Source organism: Cinclus cinclus, chromosome 19, assembly GCF_963662255.1.
Source record: "Cinclus cinclus chromosome 19, bCinCin1.1, whole genome shotgun sequence".
NCBI classification, from domain to species: Eukaryota; Metazoa; Chordata; class Aves; order Passeriformes; family Cinclidae; genus Cinclus; species Cinclus cinclus.
Window position 1 is genome coordinate 12,293,954 of NC_085064.1, and position 19,913 is coordinate 12,313,866.

Here is a 19,913-nt window from a genome sequence, read left to right on the forward strand (position 1 = left end):
AGGGCTTGGAATGCATTGTGACACCACAGAGGTTAAGAGAAGCAAGGAACCATTGTGACCCAATGCAGGCTAACAATCTAATGATCCCTTGTGGCACCAGGGGGTATAAAAAGGGTCAGGGATGAATTGTTACAGCACGGGGACCAATAGAAGCAAGGATCTATTATGCCACCGTGGAGGCCAAGAATCAAATGATTCATTGTGACATCAAGTGGCCTAAAAGGGCATGGGATGCATTGTGACAGCACAGGGGTTAAGAGAAGCAAGGAACCATTGTGACCCAATGCAGGCTAACAATCTAATGATCCCTTGTGGCACCTGGGGGTATTAAAAGGGCCAGGGATGAATTGTTACAGCATGGGGCCCAATAGAAACAAGGAACCATTATGACACCATGGAGGCCAAGAATCAAATGATTCATTGTGACATCAAGTGGCCTAAAAGGGCATGGGATGCATTGTCACACCACAGAGGTTAAGAGAAGCAAGGAACCATTGTGACCCATTGCAGGCTAACAATCTAATGATCCCTAGTGACACCAATGGGCCTAAAAGGGCCAGGGATGGATTGTTACAGCACGGGGACCAATAGAAGCAAGGATCTATTATGCCACCATGGAGGCCAAGAATCAAATAATTCATTGTGACATCAAGTGGCCGAAAAGGGCATGGGATGCATTGTGACAGCACAGAGGTTAAGAGAAGCAAGGAACCATTGTGATCCAATGCTGCCTAACAATCTAAGAATCCCTTTTGACACCAGGGGGCGCAAAAGGACCACGGATGAACTCTGACAGCATGGGGACCTATAGAAGCAAGGAACCATTATGACACCATGAAGGCCAAGAATCAAATGGTTCATTGTGACATCAAGTGGCCTAAAAGGGCATGGGATGCATTGTGACAGCACAGGGGTTAAGAGAGGCAAGGATCCATTGTGACCCAATGGAGGCTAACAATCTAATAATCCCTTTTGACACCAATGGGCCTAAAAGGGGCAGGGATGTATTGTGAAAGCATGGGGCCCAATGAAAACCTGGTACAATTACGCCACCTTGGAGGCCAAGAATCAAATGATTCATTGTGACATCAAGTGGCCTAAAAGGGCATGGGATGCATTGTGACACCACAGAGGTTAAGAGAAGCAAGGAACCATTGTGACCCAATGCAGGCTAACAATCTAAGAATCCATTGTGACACCAGGGGGCGCAAAAGGGCCACGGATGGACTCTGACAACATGGGGACCTATAGAAGCAAGGAACCATTATGACACCATGAAGGCCAAGAATCAAATGGTTCATTGTGACATCAAGTGGCCTAAAAGGGCTTGGAATGCATTGTGACAGCACAGAGGTTAAGAGAAGCAAGGAACCATTGTGACCCAATGCAGGCTAACAATCTAATGATCCCTTGTGGCACCAGGGGGTATAAAAAGGGCCAGGGATGGATTGTTACAGCACGGGGACCAATAGAAGCAAGGATCTATTATGCCACCATGGAGGCCAAGAATCAAATGATTCATTGTGACATCAAGTGGCCTAAAAGGGCATGGGATGCATTGTGACACCACAGAGGTTAAGAGAAGCAAGGAACCATTGTGACCCAATGCAGGCTAACAATCTAATGATCCCTTGTGACACCAATGGGCCTAAAAGGGCCAGGGATGAATTGTTACAACACGGGGACCAATAGAAGCAAGGATCTATTATGCCACCATGGAGGCCAAGAATCAAATGATTCATTGTGACATCAAGTGGCCTAAAAGGGCATGGGATGCATTGTGACAGCACAGAGGTTAAGAGAAGCAAGGAACCATTGTGACCCAATGCAGGCTAACAATCTAATGATCCCTTGTGGCACCAGGGGGTATAAAAAGGGCCAGGGATGGATTGTTACAGCACGGGGAGCAATAGAAGCAAGGATCTACTATGCCACCGTGGAGGCCAAGAATCAAATGATTCATTGTGACATCAAGTGGCCTAAAAGGGCATGGGATGCATTGTGACACCACAGAGGTTAAGAGAAGCAAGGATCCATTGTGACCCAATGGAGGCTAACAATCTAATGATCCCTTTTGACACCAATGGGCCTAAAAGGGGCAGGGATGTATTGTGAAAGTATGGGGCCCAATTAAAACCTGGTACAATTACGCCACCATGGAGGCCAAGAATCAAATGATTCATTGTGACATCAAGTGGCCTAAAAGGGCATGGGATGCATTGTGACACCACAGGGGTTAAGAGAAGCAAGGAACCATTGCGACCCAATGCAGGCTAACAATCTAAGAATCCCTTTTGACACCAGGGGGCGCAAAAGGACCACGGATGAACTCTGACAGCATGGGGAGCTATAGAAGCAAGGAACCATTATGACACCATGAAGGCCAAGAATCAAATGGTTCATTGTGACATCAAGTGGCCTAAAAGGGCATGGGACGCATTGTGACAGCACAGGGGTTAAGAGAAGCAAGGATCCATTGTGACCCAATGGAGGCTAATAATCCCAGGATCCCATTTGACACCAGGGGGGGGAATAGGGCCAGGGATGAATTGTGACAGCATGGGGCCCAATAGAAACAAGGAACCATTATGACACCATGGAGGCCAAGAATCAAATGATTCATTGTGACATCAAGTGGCCTAAAAGGGCATGGGATGCATTGTGACACCACAGGGGTTAAGAGAAGCAAGGAACCATTGTGACCCAATGCAGGCTAACAATCTAAGAATCCCATTTGACACCAGGGGGCGTAAAAGGTCCAGGGATGAATTGTGACAGCATGGAGCCCAATAGAAACAAGGAAGCATTATGACACCATGGAGGCCAAGAATCAAATGATTCATTGTGACATCAAGTGGCCTAAAAGGGCATGGGATGCATTGTGACACCACAGAGGTTAAGAGAAGCAAGGAATCATTGTGATCCAATGCAGGCTAACAATCTAATGATCCCTTGTGGCACCAGGGGGTATAAAAAGGGCCAGGGATGGATTGTTACAGCACGGGGACCAATAGAAGCAAGGATCTATTATGCCACCATGGAGGCCAAGAATCAAATGATTCATTGTGACATCAAGTGGCCTAAAAGGGCATGGGATGCATTGTGACAGCACAGGGGTTAAGAGAGGCAAGGATCCATTGTGACCCAATGTAGGCTAACAATCTAATAATCCCTTTTGACACCAATGGGCCTAAAAGGGGCAGGGATGTATTGTGAAAGCATGGGGCCCAATGAAAACCTGGTACAATTACGCCACCATGGAGGCCAAGAATCAAATGATTCATTGTGACATCAAGTGGCCTAAAAGGGCATGGGATGCATTGTGACACCACAGAGGTTAAGAGAAGCAAGGAACCATTGTGACCCAATGCAGGCTAACAATCTAAGAATCCATTGTGACACCAGGGGGCGCAAAAGGGCCACGGATGGACTCTGACAACATGGGGACCTATAGAAGCAAGGAACCATTATGACACCATGAAGGCCAAGAATCAAATGGTTCATTGTGACATCAAGTGGCCTAAAAGGGCTTGGAATGCATTGTGACAGCACAGAGGTTAAGAGAAGCAAGGAACCATTGTGACCCAATGCAGGCTAACAATCTAATGATCCCTTGTGGCACCGGGGGGTATAAAAAGGGCCAGGGATGGATTGTTACAGCACGGGGAGCAATAGAAGCAAGGATCTACTATGCCACCGTGGAGGCCAAGAATCAAATGATTCATTGTGACATCAAGTGGCCTAAAAGGGCATGGGATGCATTGTGACACCACAGAGGTTAAGAGAAGCAAGGATCCATTGTGACCCAATGGAGGCTAACAATTTAATGATCCCTTTTGACACCAATGGGCCTAAAAGGGGCAGGGATGTATTGTGAAAGTATGGGGCCCAATTAAAACCTGGTACAATTACGCCACCATGGAGGCCAAGAATCAAATGATTCATTGTGACATCAAGTGGCCTAAAAGGGCATGGGATGCATTGTGACACCACAGAGGTTAAGAGAAGCAAGGAACCATTGTGATCCAATGCTGCCTAACAATCTAAGAATCCCTTTTGACACCAGGGGGCGGAAAAGGACCACGGATGAACTCTGACAGCATGGGGACCTATAGAAGCAAGGAATCATTATGACACCATGAAGGCCAAGAATCAAATGGTTCATTGTGACATCAAGTGGCCTAAAAGGGCATGGGATGCATTGTGACACCACAGAGGTTAAGAGAAGCAAGGAACCATTGTGACCCAATGCAGGCTAACAATCTAATGATCCCTTGTGACAGCAATGGGCCTAAAAGGGGCAGGGATGAATTGTTACAACACGGGGACCAATAGAAGCAAGGATCTATTATGCCACCATGGAGGCCAAGAATCAAATGATTCATTGTGACATCAAGTGGCCTAAAAGGGCATGGGATGCATTGTGACACCACAGGAGTTAAGAGAACCAAGGAACCATTGTGACCCAATGCAGGCTAACAATCTAAGAATCCCTTGTGACACCAGGGGGCGCAAAAGGGCCACGGATGGACTCTGACACCATGGGGACCTATAGAAGCAAGGAACCATTATGACACCATGAAGGCCAAGAATCAAATGGTTCATTGTGACATCAAGTGGCCTAAAAGGGCTTGGAATGCATTGTGACTCCACAGAGGTTAAGAGAAGCAAGGAACCATTGTGACCCAATGCAGGCTAACAATCTAATGATCCCTTGTGGCACCAGGGGGTATTAAAAGGGCCAGGGATGAATTGTGACAGCATGGGGCCCAATAGAAACAAGGAACCATTATGCCACCATGGAGGCCAAGAATCAAATAATTCATTGTGACATCAAGTGGCCTAAAAGGGCATGGGATGCATTGTGACAGCACAGGGGTTAAGAGAAGCAAGGAACCATTGTGACCCAATGCAGGCTAACAATCTAATGATCCCTTGTGACACCAATGGGCCTAAAAGGGGCAGGGATGAATTGTGACAGCATGGGGCCCAATAGAAACAAGGAAGCATTATGATACCATGGAGGCCAAGAATCAAATGATTCATTGTGACATCAAGTGGCCTAAAAGAGCATGGGATGCATTGTGACACCACAGAGGTTAAGAGAACAACGGAACCATTATGACCCAATGGAGGCTAACAATCTAATGATCCCTTTTGACACCAATGGGCCTAAAAGGGCAGGGAGGTATTGTGAAAGCATGGGGCCCAATTAAAACCTGGTACAATTTCGCCACCATGGAGGCCAAGAATCAAATGATTCATTGTGACATCAAGTGGCCTAAAAGGGCATGGGATGCATTGTGACACCACAGGGGTTAAGAGAAGCAAGGAACCATTGTGACCCAATGCAGGCTAACAATCTAAGAATCCTTTGTGGCACCAGGGGGCGCAAAATGACCACGGATGAACTCTGACAGCATGGGGACCTATAGAAGCAAGGAACCATTATGACACCATGAAGGCCACGAATCAAATGGTTCATTGTGACATCAAGTGGCCTAAAAGGGCTTGGAATGCATTGTGACACCACAGAGGTTAAGAGAAGCAAGGAACCATTGTGACCCTATGCAGGCTAACAATCTAATGATCCCTTGTGGCACCAGGGGGTATAAAAAGGGCCAGGGATGGATTGTTACAGCACGGGGACCAATAGAACCAAGGATCTATTATGCCACCGTGGAGGCCAAGAATCAAATGATTCATTGTGACATCAAGTGGCCTAAAAGGGCATGGGATGCATTGTGACAGCCCAGGGGTTAAGAGAAGCAAGGATCCATTGTCACCCAATTGAGGCTAACAATGTAAAGATCCCTTTTGACACCAATGGGCCTAAAAGGGTCAGGGATGTATTGTGAAAGCATGGGGCCCAGTGAAAACATGGTACAATCAAGCCACCATGGAGGCCAAGAATCAAATGATTCATTGTGACATCAAGTGGCCTAAAAGGGCATGGGATGCATTGTGACACCACAGTGGTTAAGAGAAGCAAGGCACCATTGCAACCCAATGCAGGCTAACAATCTAAGAATCCCTTTTGACACCAGGGGGCGCAAAAGGACCACGGATGAACTCTGACAGCATGGGGACCTATAGAAGCAAGGAACCATTATGACACCATGAAGGCCAAGAATCAAATGATTCATTGTGACATCAAGTGGCCTAAAAGGGCTTGGAATGCATTGTGACAGCACAGAGGTTAAGAGAAGCAAGGAACCATTGTGACCCAATGGAGGCTAATAATCCCAGGATCCCATTTGACACCAGGGGGCGTAAAAGGGCCAGGGATGGATTGTTACAGCACGGGGACCAATAGAAGCAAGGATCTATTATGCCACCATGGAGGCCAAGAATCAAATGATTCATTGTGACATCAAGTGGCCTGAAAGGGCATGGGATGCATTGTGACACCACAGAGGTTAAGAGAAGCAAGGAACCATTGTGACCCAATGCAGGCTAACAATCTAATGATCCCTTGTGACACCAATGGGCCTAAAAGGGGCAGGGATGAATTGTGACAGCATGGGGCCCAATAGAAACAAGGAAGCATTATGATACCATGGAGGCCAAGAATCAAATGATTCATTGTGACATCAAGTGGCCTAAAAGAGCATGGGATGCATTGTGACACCACAGAGGTTAAGAGAACCACGGAACCATTGTGACCCAATGGAGGCTAACAATCTAATGATCCATTTTGACACCAATGGGCCTAAAAGTGCAGGGAGGTATTGTGAAAGCATGGGGCCCAATGAAAACCTGGTACAATTACGCCACCATGGAGGCCAAGAATCAAATGATTCATTGTGACATCAAGTGGCCTAAAAGGGCATGGGATGCATTGTGACACCACAGGGGTTAAGAGAAGCAAGGAACCATTGTGACCCAATGCAGGCTAACAATCTAAGAATCCTTTGTGGCACCAGGGGGCGCAAAATGACCACGGATGAACTCTGACAGCATGGGGAGCTATAGAAGCAAGGAACCATTATGACACCATGAAGGCCACGAATCAAATGGTTCATTGTGACATCAAGTGGCCTAAAAGGGCTTGGAATGCATTGTGACACCACAGAGGTTAAGAGAAGCAAGGAACCATTGTGACCCAATGCAGGCTAACAATCTAATGATCCCTTGTGGCACCAGGGGGTATAAAAAGGGCCAGGGATGGATTGTTACAGCACGGGGACCAATAGAACCAAGGATCTATTATGCCACCGTGGAGGCCAAGAATCAAATGATTCATTGTGACATCAAGTGGCCTAAAAGGGCATGGGATGCATTGTGACAGCCCAGAGGTTAAGAGAAGCAAGGATCCATTGTCACCCAATTGAGGCTAACAATCTAAAGATCCCTTTTAACACCAATGGGCCTAAAAGGGTCAGGGATGTATTGTGAAAGCATGGGGCCCAGTGAAAACATGGTACAATCAAGCCACCACGGAGGCCAAGAATCAAATGATTCATTGTGACATCAAGTGGCCTAAAAGGGCATGGGATGCATTGTGACACCACAGGGGTTGAGAGAAGCAAGGCACCCTTGCAACCCAATGCAGGCTAACAATCTAAGAATCCCTTTTGACACCAGGGCGCGCAAAAGGACCACGGATGAACTCTGACAGCATGGGGACCTATAGAAGCAAGGAACCATTATGACACCATGAAGGCCAAGAATCAAATGATTCATTGTGACATCAAGTGGCCTAAAAGGGCTTGGAATGCATTGTGACAGCACAGAGGTTAAGAGAAGCAAGGAACCATTGTGACCCAATGCAGGCTAACAATCTAATGATCCCTTGTGGCACCGGGGGGTATAAAAAGGGCCAGGGATGCATTGTTACAGCACGGGGACCAATAGAAGCAAGGATCTATTATGCCACCATAGAGGCCAAGAATCAAATGATTCATTGTGACATCAAGTGGCCTAAAAGGGCATGGGATGCATTGTGACACCACAGAGGTTAAGAGAAGCAAGGAACCATTGTGACCCAATGCAGGCTAACAATCTAATGATCCCTTGTGACACCAATGGGCCTAAAAGGGGCAGGGATGAATTGTTACAACACGGGGACCAATAGAAACAAGGATCTATTATGCCACCATGGAGGCCAAGAATCAAATGATTCATTGTGACATCAAGTGGCCTAAAAGGGCATGGGATGCATTGTGACACCACAGAGGTTAAGAGAAGCAAGGATCCATTGTGACCCAAGGCAGGCTAACAATCTTAGAATCCCTTTTGACACCAGGGGGCGCAAAAGGACCACGGATGAACTCTGACAGCATGGGGAGCTATAGAAGCAAGGAACCATTATGACACCATGAAGGCCAAGAATCAAATGGTTCATTGTAAGACCAAGTGGCCTAAAAGGGCTTGGAATGCATTGTGACACCACAGAGGTTAAGAGAAGCAAGGAACCATTGTGACCCAATGCAGGCTAACAATCTAATGATCCCTTGTGACACCAATGGGCCTAAAAGGGGCAGGGATGAATTGTGACAGCATGGGGCCCAATAGAAACAAGGAACCATTATGACACCATGGAGGCCAAGAATCAAATGATTCATTGTGACATCAAGTGGCCTAAAAGGGCATGGGATGCATTGTCACACCACAGAGGTTAAGAGAAGCAAGGAACCATTGTGACCCATTGCAGGCTAACAATCTAATGATCCCTAGTAACACCAAAGGGCCTAAAAGGGCCAGGGATGGATTGTTACAGCACGGGGACCAATAGAAGCAAGGATCTATTATGCCACCATGGAGGCCAAGAATCAAATAATTCATTGTGACATCAAGTGGCCTAAAAGGGCATGGGATGCATTGTGACAGCACAGGCGTTAAGAGAAGGAAGGATCCATTGTGACCCAATGGAGGCTAACAATCTAATGATCCCTTTTGACACCAATGGGCCTAAAAGGGGCAGGGATGTATTGTGAAAGCATGGGGCCCAATGAAAACCTGGTACAATTACGCCACCATGGAGGCCAAGAATCAAATGATTCATTGTGACATCAAGTGGCCTAAAAGGGCATGGGATGCATTGTGACACCACAGGGGTTAAGAGAAGCAAGGAACCATTGTGACCCAATGTAGGCTAACAATCTAAGAATCCCTTTTGACACCAGGGGGCGCAAAAGGACCACGGATGAACTCTGACAGCATGGGGACCTATAGAAGCAAGGAACCATTATGACACCATGAAGGCCAAGAATCAAATGCTTCATTGTAAGACCAAGTGGCCTAAAAGGGCATGGGATGCATTGTGACACCACAGGGGTTAAGAGAAGCAAGGAACCATTGTGACCCAATGCAGGCTAACAATCTAAGAATCCCATTTGACACCAGGGGGCGTAAAAGGTCCAGGGATGAATTGTGACAGCATGGAGCCCAATAGAAACAAGGAAGCATTATGACACCATGGAGGCCAAGAATCAAATGATTCATTGTGACATCAAGTGGCCTAAAAGGGCATGGGATGCATTGTGACACCACAGGGGTTAAGAGAAGCAAGGAATCATTGTGACCCAATGCAGGCTAACAATCTAATGATCCCTTGTGGCACCAGGGGGTATTAAAAGGGCCAGGGAAGAATTGTGACAGCATGGGGCCCAATAGAAACAAGGAATCATTATGCCACCATGGAGGCCAAGAATCAAATAATTCATTGTGACATCAAGTGGCCTAAAAGGGCATGGGATGCATTGTCACACCACAGAGGTTAAGAGAAGCAAGGAACCATTGTGACCCATTGCAGGCTAACAATCTAATGATCCCTAGTGACACCAATGGGCCTAAAAGGGCCAGGGATGGATTGTTACAGCACGGGGACCAATAGAAGCAAGGATCTATTATGCCACCATGGAGGCCAAGAATCAAATAATTCATTGTGACATCAAGTGGCCGAAAAGGGCATGGGATGCATTGTGACAGCACAGGCGTTAAGAGAAGCAAGGATCCATTGTGACCCAATGGAGGCTAACAATCTAATGATCCCTTTTGACACCAATGGGCCTAAAAGGGGCAGGGATGTATTGTGAAAGCATGGGGCCCAATGAAAACCTGGTACAATTACGCCACCATGGAGGCCAAGAATCAAATGATTCATTGTGACATCAAGTGGCCTAAAAGGGCATGGGATGCATTGTGACACCACAGGGGTTAAGAGAAGCAAGGAACCATTGTGATCCAATGCTGCCTAACAATCTAAGAATCCCTTTTGACACCAGGGGGCGCAAAAGGACCACGGATGAACTCTGACAGCATGGGGAGCTATAGAAGCAAGGAACCATTATGACACCATGAAGGCCAAGAATCAAATGGTTCATTGTGACATCAAGTGGCCTAAAAGGGCATGGGATGCATTGTGACAGCACACGGGTTAAGAGAAGCAAGGATCCATTGTGACCCAATGGAGGCTAATAATCCCAGGATCCCATTTGACACCAGGGGGGGGAATAGGGCCAGGGATGAATTGTGACAGCATGGGGCCCAATAGAAACAAGGAACCATTATGACACCATGGAGGCCAAGAATCAAATGATTCATTGTGACATCAAGTGGCCTAAAAGGGCATGGGATGCATTGTGACACCACAGGGGTTAAGAGAAGCAAGGAACCATTGTGACCCAATGCAGGCTAACAATCTAAGAATCCCATTTGACACCAGGGGGCGTAAAAGGTCCAGGGATGAATTGTGACAGCATGGAGCCCAATAGAAACAAGGAAGCATTATGACACCATGGAGGCCAAGAATCAAATGATTCATTGTGACATCAAGTGGCCTAAAAGGGCATGGGATGCATTGTGACACCACAGAGGTTAAGAGAAGCAAGGAATCATTGTGATCCAATGCAGGCTAACAATCTAATGATCCCTTGTGGCACCAGGGGGTATAAAAAGGGCCAGGGATGGATTGTTACAGCACGGGGACCAATAGAAGCAAGGATCTATTATGCCACCATGGAGGCCAAGAATCAAATGATTCATTGTGACATCAAGTGGCCTAAAAGGGCATGGGATGCATTGTGACAGCACAGGGGTTAAGAGAGGCAAGGATCCATTGTGACCCAATGGAGGCTAACAATCTAATAATCCCTTTTGACACCAATGGGCCTAAAAGGGGCAGGGATGTATTGTGAAAGCATGGGGCCCAATGAAAACCTGGTACAATTACGCCACCATGGAGGCCAAGAATCAAATGATTCATTGTGACATCAAGTGGCCTAAAAGGGCATGGGATGCATTGTGACACCACAGGGGTTAAGAGAAGCAAGGAACCATTGTGACCCAATGCAGGCTAACAATCTAAGAATCCATTGTGACACCAGGGGGCGCAAAAGGGCCACGGATTGACTCTGACAACATGGGGACCTATAGAAGCAAGGAATCATTATGACACCATGAAGGCCAAGAATCAAATGGTTCATTGTGACATCAAGCGGCCTAAAAGGGCTTGGAATGCATTGTGACAGCACAGAGGTTAAGAGAAGCAAGGAACCATTGTGACCCAATGCAGGCTAACAATCTAATGATCCCTTGTGGCACCGGGGGGTATAAAAAGGGCCAGGGATGGATTGTTACAGCACGGGGACCAATAGAAGCAAGGATCTATTATGCCACCATGGAGGCCAAGAATCAAATGATTCATTGTGACATCAAGTGGCCTAAAAGGGCATGGGATGCATTGTGACACCACAGAGGTTAAGAGAAGCAAGGAACCATTGTGACCCAATGCTGCCTAACAATCTAAGAATCCCTTTTGACACCAGGGGGCCTAAAAGGGCCAGGGATGAATTGTTACAACACGGGGACCAATAGAAGCAAGGATCTATTATGCCACCATGGAGGCCAAGAATCAAATGATTCATTGTGACATCAAGTGGCCGAAAAGGGCATGGGATGCATTGTGACAGCACAGAGGTTAAGAGAAGCAAGGAACCATTGTGACCCAATGCAGGCTAACAATCTAATGATCCCTTGTGGCACCAGGGGGTATAAAAAGGGCCAGGGATGGATTGTTACAGCACGGGGAGCAATAGAAGCAAGGATCTATTATGGCACCATGGAGGCCAAGAATCAAATGATTCATTGTGACATCAAGTGGCCTAAAAGGGCATGGGATGCATTGTGACACCACAGAGGTTAAGAGAAGCAAGGATCCATTGTGACCCAATGGAGGCTAACAATCTAATGATCCCTTTTGACACCAATGGGCCTAAAAGGGGCAGGGATGTATTGTGAAAGTATGGGGCCCAATTAAAACCTGGTACAATTACGCCACCATGGAGGCCAAGAATCAAATGATTCATTGTGACATCAAGTGGCCTAAAAGGGCATGGGATGCATTGTGACACCACAGGGGTTAAGAGAACCAAGGAACCATTGTGACCCAATGTAGGCTAACAATCTAAGAATCCCTTTTGACACCAGGGGGCGCAAAAGGACCACGGATGAACTCTGACAGCATGGGGAGCTATAGAAGCAAGGAACCATTATGACACCATGAAGGCCAAGAATCAAATGGTTCATTGTAAGACCAAGTGGCCTAAAAGGGCTTGGAATGCATTGTGACACCACAGAGGTTAAGAGAAGCAAGGAACCATTGTGACCCAATGCAGGCTAACAATCTAATGATCCCTTGTGGCACCAGGGGGTATAAAAAGGGCCAGGGATGGATTGTTACAGCACGGGGACCAATAGAAGCAAGGATCTATTATGCCACCGTGGAGGCCAAGAATCAAATGATTCATTGTGACATCAAGTGGCCTAAAAGGGCATGGGATGCATTGTGACAGCACAGGGGTTAAGAGAAGCATGAACCATTGTGACCCAATGCAGGCTAACAATCTAATGATCCCTAGTGACACCAATGGGCCTAAAAGGGCCAGGGATGGATTGTTACAGCACGGGGACCAATAGAAGCAAGGATCTATTATGCCACCATGGAGGCCAAGAATCAAATAATTCATTGTGACATCAAGTGGCCGAAAAGGGCATGGGATGCATTGTGACAGCACAGGCGTTAAGAGAAGCAAGGATCCATTGTGACCCAATGGAGGCTAACAATCTAATGATCCCTTTTGACACCAATGGGCCTAAAAGGGGCAGGGATGTATTGTGAAAGCATGGGGCCCAATGAAAACCTGGTACAATTACGCCACCATGGAGGCCAAGAATCAAATGATTCATTGTGACATCAAGTGGCCTAAAAGGGCATGGGATGCATTGTGACACCACAGGGGTTAAGAGAAGCAAGGAACCATTGTGACCCAATGCAGGCTAACAATCTAAGAATCCCTTTTGACACCAGGGGGCGGAAAAGGACCACGGATGAACTCTGACAGCATGGGGAGCTATAGAAGCAAGGAACCATTATGACACCATGAAGGCCAAGAATCAAATGGTTCATTGTGACATCAAGTGGCCTAAAAGGGCATGGGATGCATTGTGACAGCACAGGGGTTAAGAGAAGCAAGGATCCATTGTGACCCAATGGAGGCTAATAATCCCAGGATCCCATTTGACACCAGGGGGGGGAATAGGGCCAGGGATGAATTGTGACAGCATGGGGCCCAATAGAAACAAGGAACCATTATGACACCATGGAGGCCAAGAATCAAATGATTCATTGTGACATCAAGTGGCCTAAAAGGGCATGGGATGCATTGTGACACCACAGGGGTTAAGAGAAGCAAGGAGCCATTGTGACCCAATGCAGGCTAACAATCTAAGAATCCCATTTGACACCAGGGGGCGTAAAAGGTCCAGGGATGAATTGTGACAGCATGGAGCCCAATAGAAACAAGGAAGCATTATGACACCATGGAGGCCAAGAATCAAATGATTCATTGTGACATCAAGTGGCCTAAAAGGGCATGGGATGCATTGTGACACCACAGAGGTTAAGAGAAGCAAGGAATCATTGTGATCCAATGCAGGCTAACAATCTAATGATCCCTTGTGGCACCAGGGGGTATAAAAAGGGCCAGGGATGGATTGTTACAGCACGGGGACCAATAGAAGCAAGGATCTATTATGCCACCATGGAGGCCAAGAATCAAATGATTCATTGTGACATCAAGTGGCCTAAAAGGGCATGGGATGCATTGTGACACCACAGAGGTTAAGAGAAGCAAGGAACCATTGTGACCCAATGCAGGCTAACAATCTAAGAATCCATTGTGACACCAGGGGGTGCAAAAGGGCCACGGATGGACTCTGACAGCATGGGGACCTATAGAAGCAAGGAACCATTATGACACCATGAAGGCCAAGAATCAAATGGTTCATTGTGACATCAAGTGGCCTAAAAGGGCTTGGAATGCATTGTGACAGCACAGAGGTTAAGAGAAGCAAGGAACCATTGTGACCCAATGCAGGCTAACAATCTAATGATCCCTCGTGGCACCGGGGGGTATAAAAAGGGCCAGGGATGGATTGTTACAGCACGGGGACCAATAGAAGCAAGGATCTATTATGCCACCATGGAGGCCAAGAATCAAATGATTCATTGTGACATCAAGTGGCCTAAAAGGGCATGGGATGCATTGTGACACCACAGAGGTTAAGAGAAGCAAGGAACCATTGTGACCCAATGCAGGCTAACAATCTAATGATCCCTTGTGACAGCAATGGGCCTAAAAGGGGCAGGGATGAATTGTTACAACACGGGGACCAATAGAAGCAAGGATCTATTATGCCACCATGGAGGCCAAGAATCAAATGATTCATTGTGACATCAAGTGGCCTAAAAGGGCATGGGATGCATTGTGACACCACAGGAGTTAAGAGAACCAAGGAACCATTGTGACCCAATGCAGGCTAACAATCTAAGAATCCCTTGTGACACCAGGGGGCGCAAAAGGGCCACGGATGGACTCTGACACCATGGGGACCTATAGAAGCAAGGAACCATTATGACACCATGAAGGCCAAGAATCAAATGGTTCATTGTGACATCAAGTGGCCGAAAAGGGCTTGGAATGCATTGTGACTCCACAGAGGTTAAGAGAAGCAAGGAACCATTGTGACCCAATGCAGGCTAACAATCTAATGATCCCTTGTGGCACCGGGGGGTATAAAAAGGGCCAGGGATGGATTGTTACAGCACGGGGACCAATAGAAGCAAGGATCTATTATGCCACCATGGAGGCCAAGAATCAAATGATTCATTGTGACATCAAGTGGCCTAAAAGGGCATGGGATGCATTGTGACACCACAGAGGTTAAGAGAAGCAAGGAACCATTGTGACCCAATGCAGGCTAACAATCTAATGATCCCTTGTGACAGCAATGGGCCTAAAAGGGGCAGGGATGAATTGTTACAACACGGGGACCAATAGAAGCAAGGATCTATTATGCCACCATGGAGGCCAAGAATCAAATGATTCATTGTGACATCAAGTGGCCTAAAAGGGCATGGGATGCATTGTGACACCACAGGAGTTAAGAGAACCAAGGAACCATTGTGACCCAATGCAGGCTAACAATCTAATGATCCCTTGTGACACCAGGGGGCGCAAAAGGGCCACGGATGGACTCTGACACCATGGGGACCTATAGAAGCAAGGAACCATTATGACACCATGAAGGCCAAGAATCAAATGGTTCATTGTGACATCAAGTGGCCGAAAAGGGCTTGGAATGCATTGTGACTCCACAGAGGTTAAGAGAAGCAAGGAACCATTGTGACCCAATGCAGGCTAACAATCTAATGATCCCTTGTGGCACCAGGGGGTATTAAAAGGGCCAGGGATGAATTGTGACAGCATGGGGCCCAATAGAAACAAGGAACCATTATGCCACCATGGAGGCCAAGAATCAAATAATTCATTGTGACATCAAGTGGCCTAAAAGGGCATGGGATGCATTGTGACAGCACAGGGGTTAAGAGAAGCAAGGATCCATTGTGACCCAATGGAGGCTAACAATCTAATGATCCCTTGTGACACCAATGGGCCTAAAAGGGGCAGGGATGTATTGTGAAAGCATGGGGCCCCAGTGAAAACCTGGTACAATTACGCCACCATGGAGGCCAAGAATCAAATGATTCATTGTGACATCAAGTGGCCTAAAAGGGCATGGGATGCATTGTGACACCACAGGGGTTAAGAGAAGCAAGGAACCATTGCGACCCAATGCAGGCTAACAATCTAAGAATCCCTTTTGACACCAGGGGGCGCAAAAGGACCACGGATGAACTCTGACAGCATGGGGAGCTATAGAAGCAAGGAACCATTATGACACCATGAAGGCCAAGAATCAAATGGTTCATTGTGACATCAAGTGGCCTAAAAGGGCATGGGATGCATTGTGACAGCACAGGGGTAAAGAGAAGCAAGGATCCATTGTGACCCAATGGAGGCTAATAATCCCAGGATCCCATTTGACACCAGGGGGGGGAATAGGGCCAGGGATGAATTGTGACAGCATGGGGCCCAATAGAAACAAGGAACCATTATGACACCATGGAGGCCAAGAATCAAATGATTCATTGTGACATCAAGTGGCCTAAAAGGGCATGGGATGCATTGTGACACCACAGGGGTTAAGAGAAGCAAGGAACCATTGTGACCCAATGCAGGCTAACAATCTAAGAATCCCATTTGACACCAGGGGGCGTAAAAGGTCCAGGGATGAATTGTGACAGCATGGAGCCCAATAGAAACAAGGAAGCATTATGACACCATGGAGGCCAAGAATCAAATGATTCATTGTGACATCAAGTGGCCTAAAAGGGCATGGGATGCATTGTGACACCACAGAGGTTAAGAGAAGCAAGGAATCATTGTGATCCAATGCAGGCTAACAATCTAATGATCCCTTGTGGCACCAGGGGGTATAAAAAGGGCCAGGGATGGATTGTTACAGCACGGGGACCAATAGAAGCAAGGATCTATTATGCCACCATGGAGGCCAAGAATCAAATGATTCATTGTGACATCAAGTGGCCTAAAAGGGCATGGGATGCATTGTGACAGCACAGGGGTTAAGAGAGGCAAGGATCCATTGTGACCCAATGGAGGCTAACAATCTAATAATCCCTTTTGACACCAATGGGCCTAAAAGGGGCAGGGATGTATTGTGAAAGCATGGGGCCCAATGAAAACCTGGTACAATTACGCCACCATGGAGGCCAAGAATCAAATGATTCATTGTGACATCAAGTGGCCTAAAAGGGCATGGGATGCATTGTGACACCACAGGGGTTAAGAGAAGCAAGGAACCATTGTGACCCAATGCAGGCTAACAATCTAAGAATCCATTGTGACACCAGGGGGCGCAAAAGGGCCACGGATGGACTCTGACAACATGGGGACCTATAGAAGCAAGGAACCATTATGACACCATGAAGGCCAAGAATCAAATGGTTCATTGTGACATCAAGTGGCCTAAAAGGGCTTGGAATGCATTGTGACAGCACAGAGGTTAAGAGAAGCAAGGAACCATTGTGACCCAATGCAGGCTAACAATCTAATGATCCCTTGTGACAGCAATGGGCCTAAAAGGGGCAGGGATGAATTGTTACAACACGGGGACCAATAGAAGCAAGGATCTATTATGCCACCATGGAGGCCAAGAATCAAATGATTCATTGTGACATCAAGTGGCCTAAAGGGGCATGGGATGCATTGTGACAGCACAGAGGTTAAGAGAAGCAAGGAACCATTGTGACCCAATGCAGGCTAACAATCTAATGATCCCTTGTGGCACCAGGGGGTATAAAAAGGGCCAGGGATGGATTGTTACAGCACGGGGAGCAATAGAAGCAAGGATCTACTATGCCACCGTGGAGGCCAAGAATCAAATGATTCATTGTGACATCAAGTGGCCTAAAAGGGCATGGGATGCATTGTGACACCACAGAGGTTAAGAGAAGCAAGGAACCATTGTGACCCAATGCAGGCTAACAATCTAATGATCCCTTGTGACAGCAATGGGCCTAAAAGGGGCAGGGATGTATTGTGAAATTATGGGGCCCAATTAAAACCTGGTACAATTACGCCACCATGGAGGCCAAGAATCAAATGATTCATTGTGACATCAAGTGGCCTAAAAGGGCATGGGATGCATTGTGACACCGCAGGGGTTAAGAGAAGCAAGGAACCATTGTGACCCAATGTAGGCTAACAATCTAAGAATCCCTTTTGACACCAGGGGGCGCAAAAGGACCACGGATGAACTCTGACAGCATGGGGAGCTATAGAAGCAAGGAACCATTATGACACCATGAAGGCCAAGAATCAAATGGTTCATTGTAAGACCAAGTGGCCTAAAAGGGCTTGGAATGCATTGTGACACCACAGAGGTTAAGTGAAGCAAGGAACCATTGTGACCCAATGCAGGCTAACAATCTAATGATCCCTTGTGGCACCAGGGGGTATAAAAAGGGTCAGGGATGCATTGTTACAGCACGGGGACCAATAGAAGCAAGGAGTTATTATGCCACCGTGGAGGCCAAGAATCAAATGATTCATTGTGACATCAAGTGGCCTAAAAGGGCATGGGATGCATTGTGACAGCACAGGGGTTAAGAGAAGCAAGGAACCATTGTGACCCAATGCAGGCTAACAATCTAATGATCCCTTGTGGCACCTGGGGGTATTAAAAGGGCCAGGGATGAATTGTTACAGCATGGGGCCCAATAGAAACAAGGAACCATTATGACACCATGGAGGCCAAGAATCAAATGATTCATTGTGACATCAAGTGGCCTAAAAGGGCATGGGATGCATTGTCACACCACAGAGGTTAAGAGAAGCAAGGAACCATTGTGACCCATTGCAGGCTAACAATCTAATGATCCCTAGTGTCACCAATGGGCCTAAAAGGGCCAGGGATGGATTGTTACAGCACGGGGACCAATAGAAGCAAGGATCTATTATGCCACCATGGAGGCCAAGAATCAAATAATTCATTGTGACATCAAGTGGCCGAAAAGGGCATGGGATGCATTGTGACAGCACAGAGGTTAAGAGAAGCAAGGAACCATTGTGATCCAATGCTGCCTAACAATCTAAGAATCCCTTTTGACACCAGGGGGCGCAAAAGGACCACGGATGAACTCTGACAGCATGGGGACCTATAGAAGCAAGGAACCATTATGACACCATGAAGGCCAAGAATCAAATGGTTCATTGTGACATCAAGTGGCCTAAAAGGGCATGGGATGCATTGTGACAGCACAGGGGTTAAGAGAGGCAAGGATCCATTGTGACCCAATGGAGGCTAACAATCTAATAATCCCTTTTGACACCAATGGGCCTAAAAGGGGCAGGGATGTATTGTGAAAGCATGGGGCCCAATGAAAACCTGGTACAATTACGCCACCTTGGAGGCCAAGAATCAAATGATTCATTGTGACATCAAGTGGCCTAAAAGGGCATGGGATGCATTGTGACACCACAGAGGTTAAGAGAAGCAAGGAACCATTGTGACCCAATGCAGGCTAACAATCTAAGAATCCATTGTGACACCAGGGGGCGCAAAAGGGCCACGGATGGACTCTGACAACATGGGGACCTATAGAAGCAAGGAACCATTATGACACCATGAAGGCCAAGAATCAAATGGTTCATTGTGACATCAAGTGGCCTAAAAGGGCTTGGAATGCATTGTGACAGCACAGAGGTTAAGAGAAGCAAGGAACCATTGTGACCCAATGCAGGCTAACAATCTAATGATCCCTTGTGGCACCAGGGGGTATAAAAAGGGCCAGGGATGGATTGTTACAGCACGGGGACCAATAGAAGCAAGGATCTATTATGCCACCATGGAGGCCAAGAATCAAATGATTCATTGTGACATCAAGTGGCCTAAAAGGGCATGGGATGCATTGTGACACCACAGAGGTTAAGAGAAGCAAGGAACCATTGTGACCCAATGCAGGCTAACAATCTAATGATCCCTTG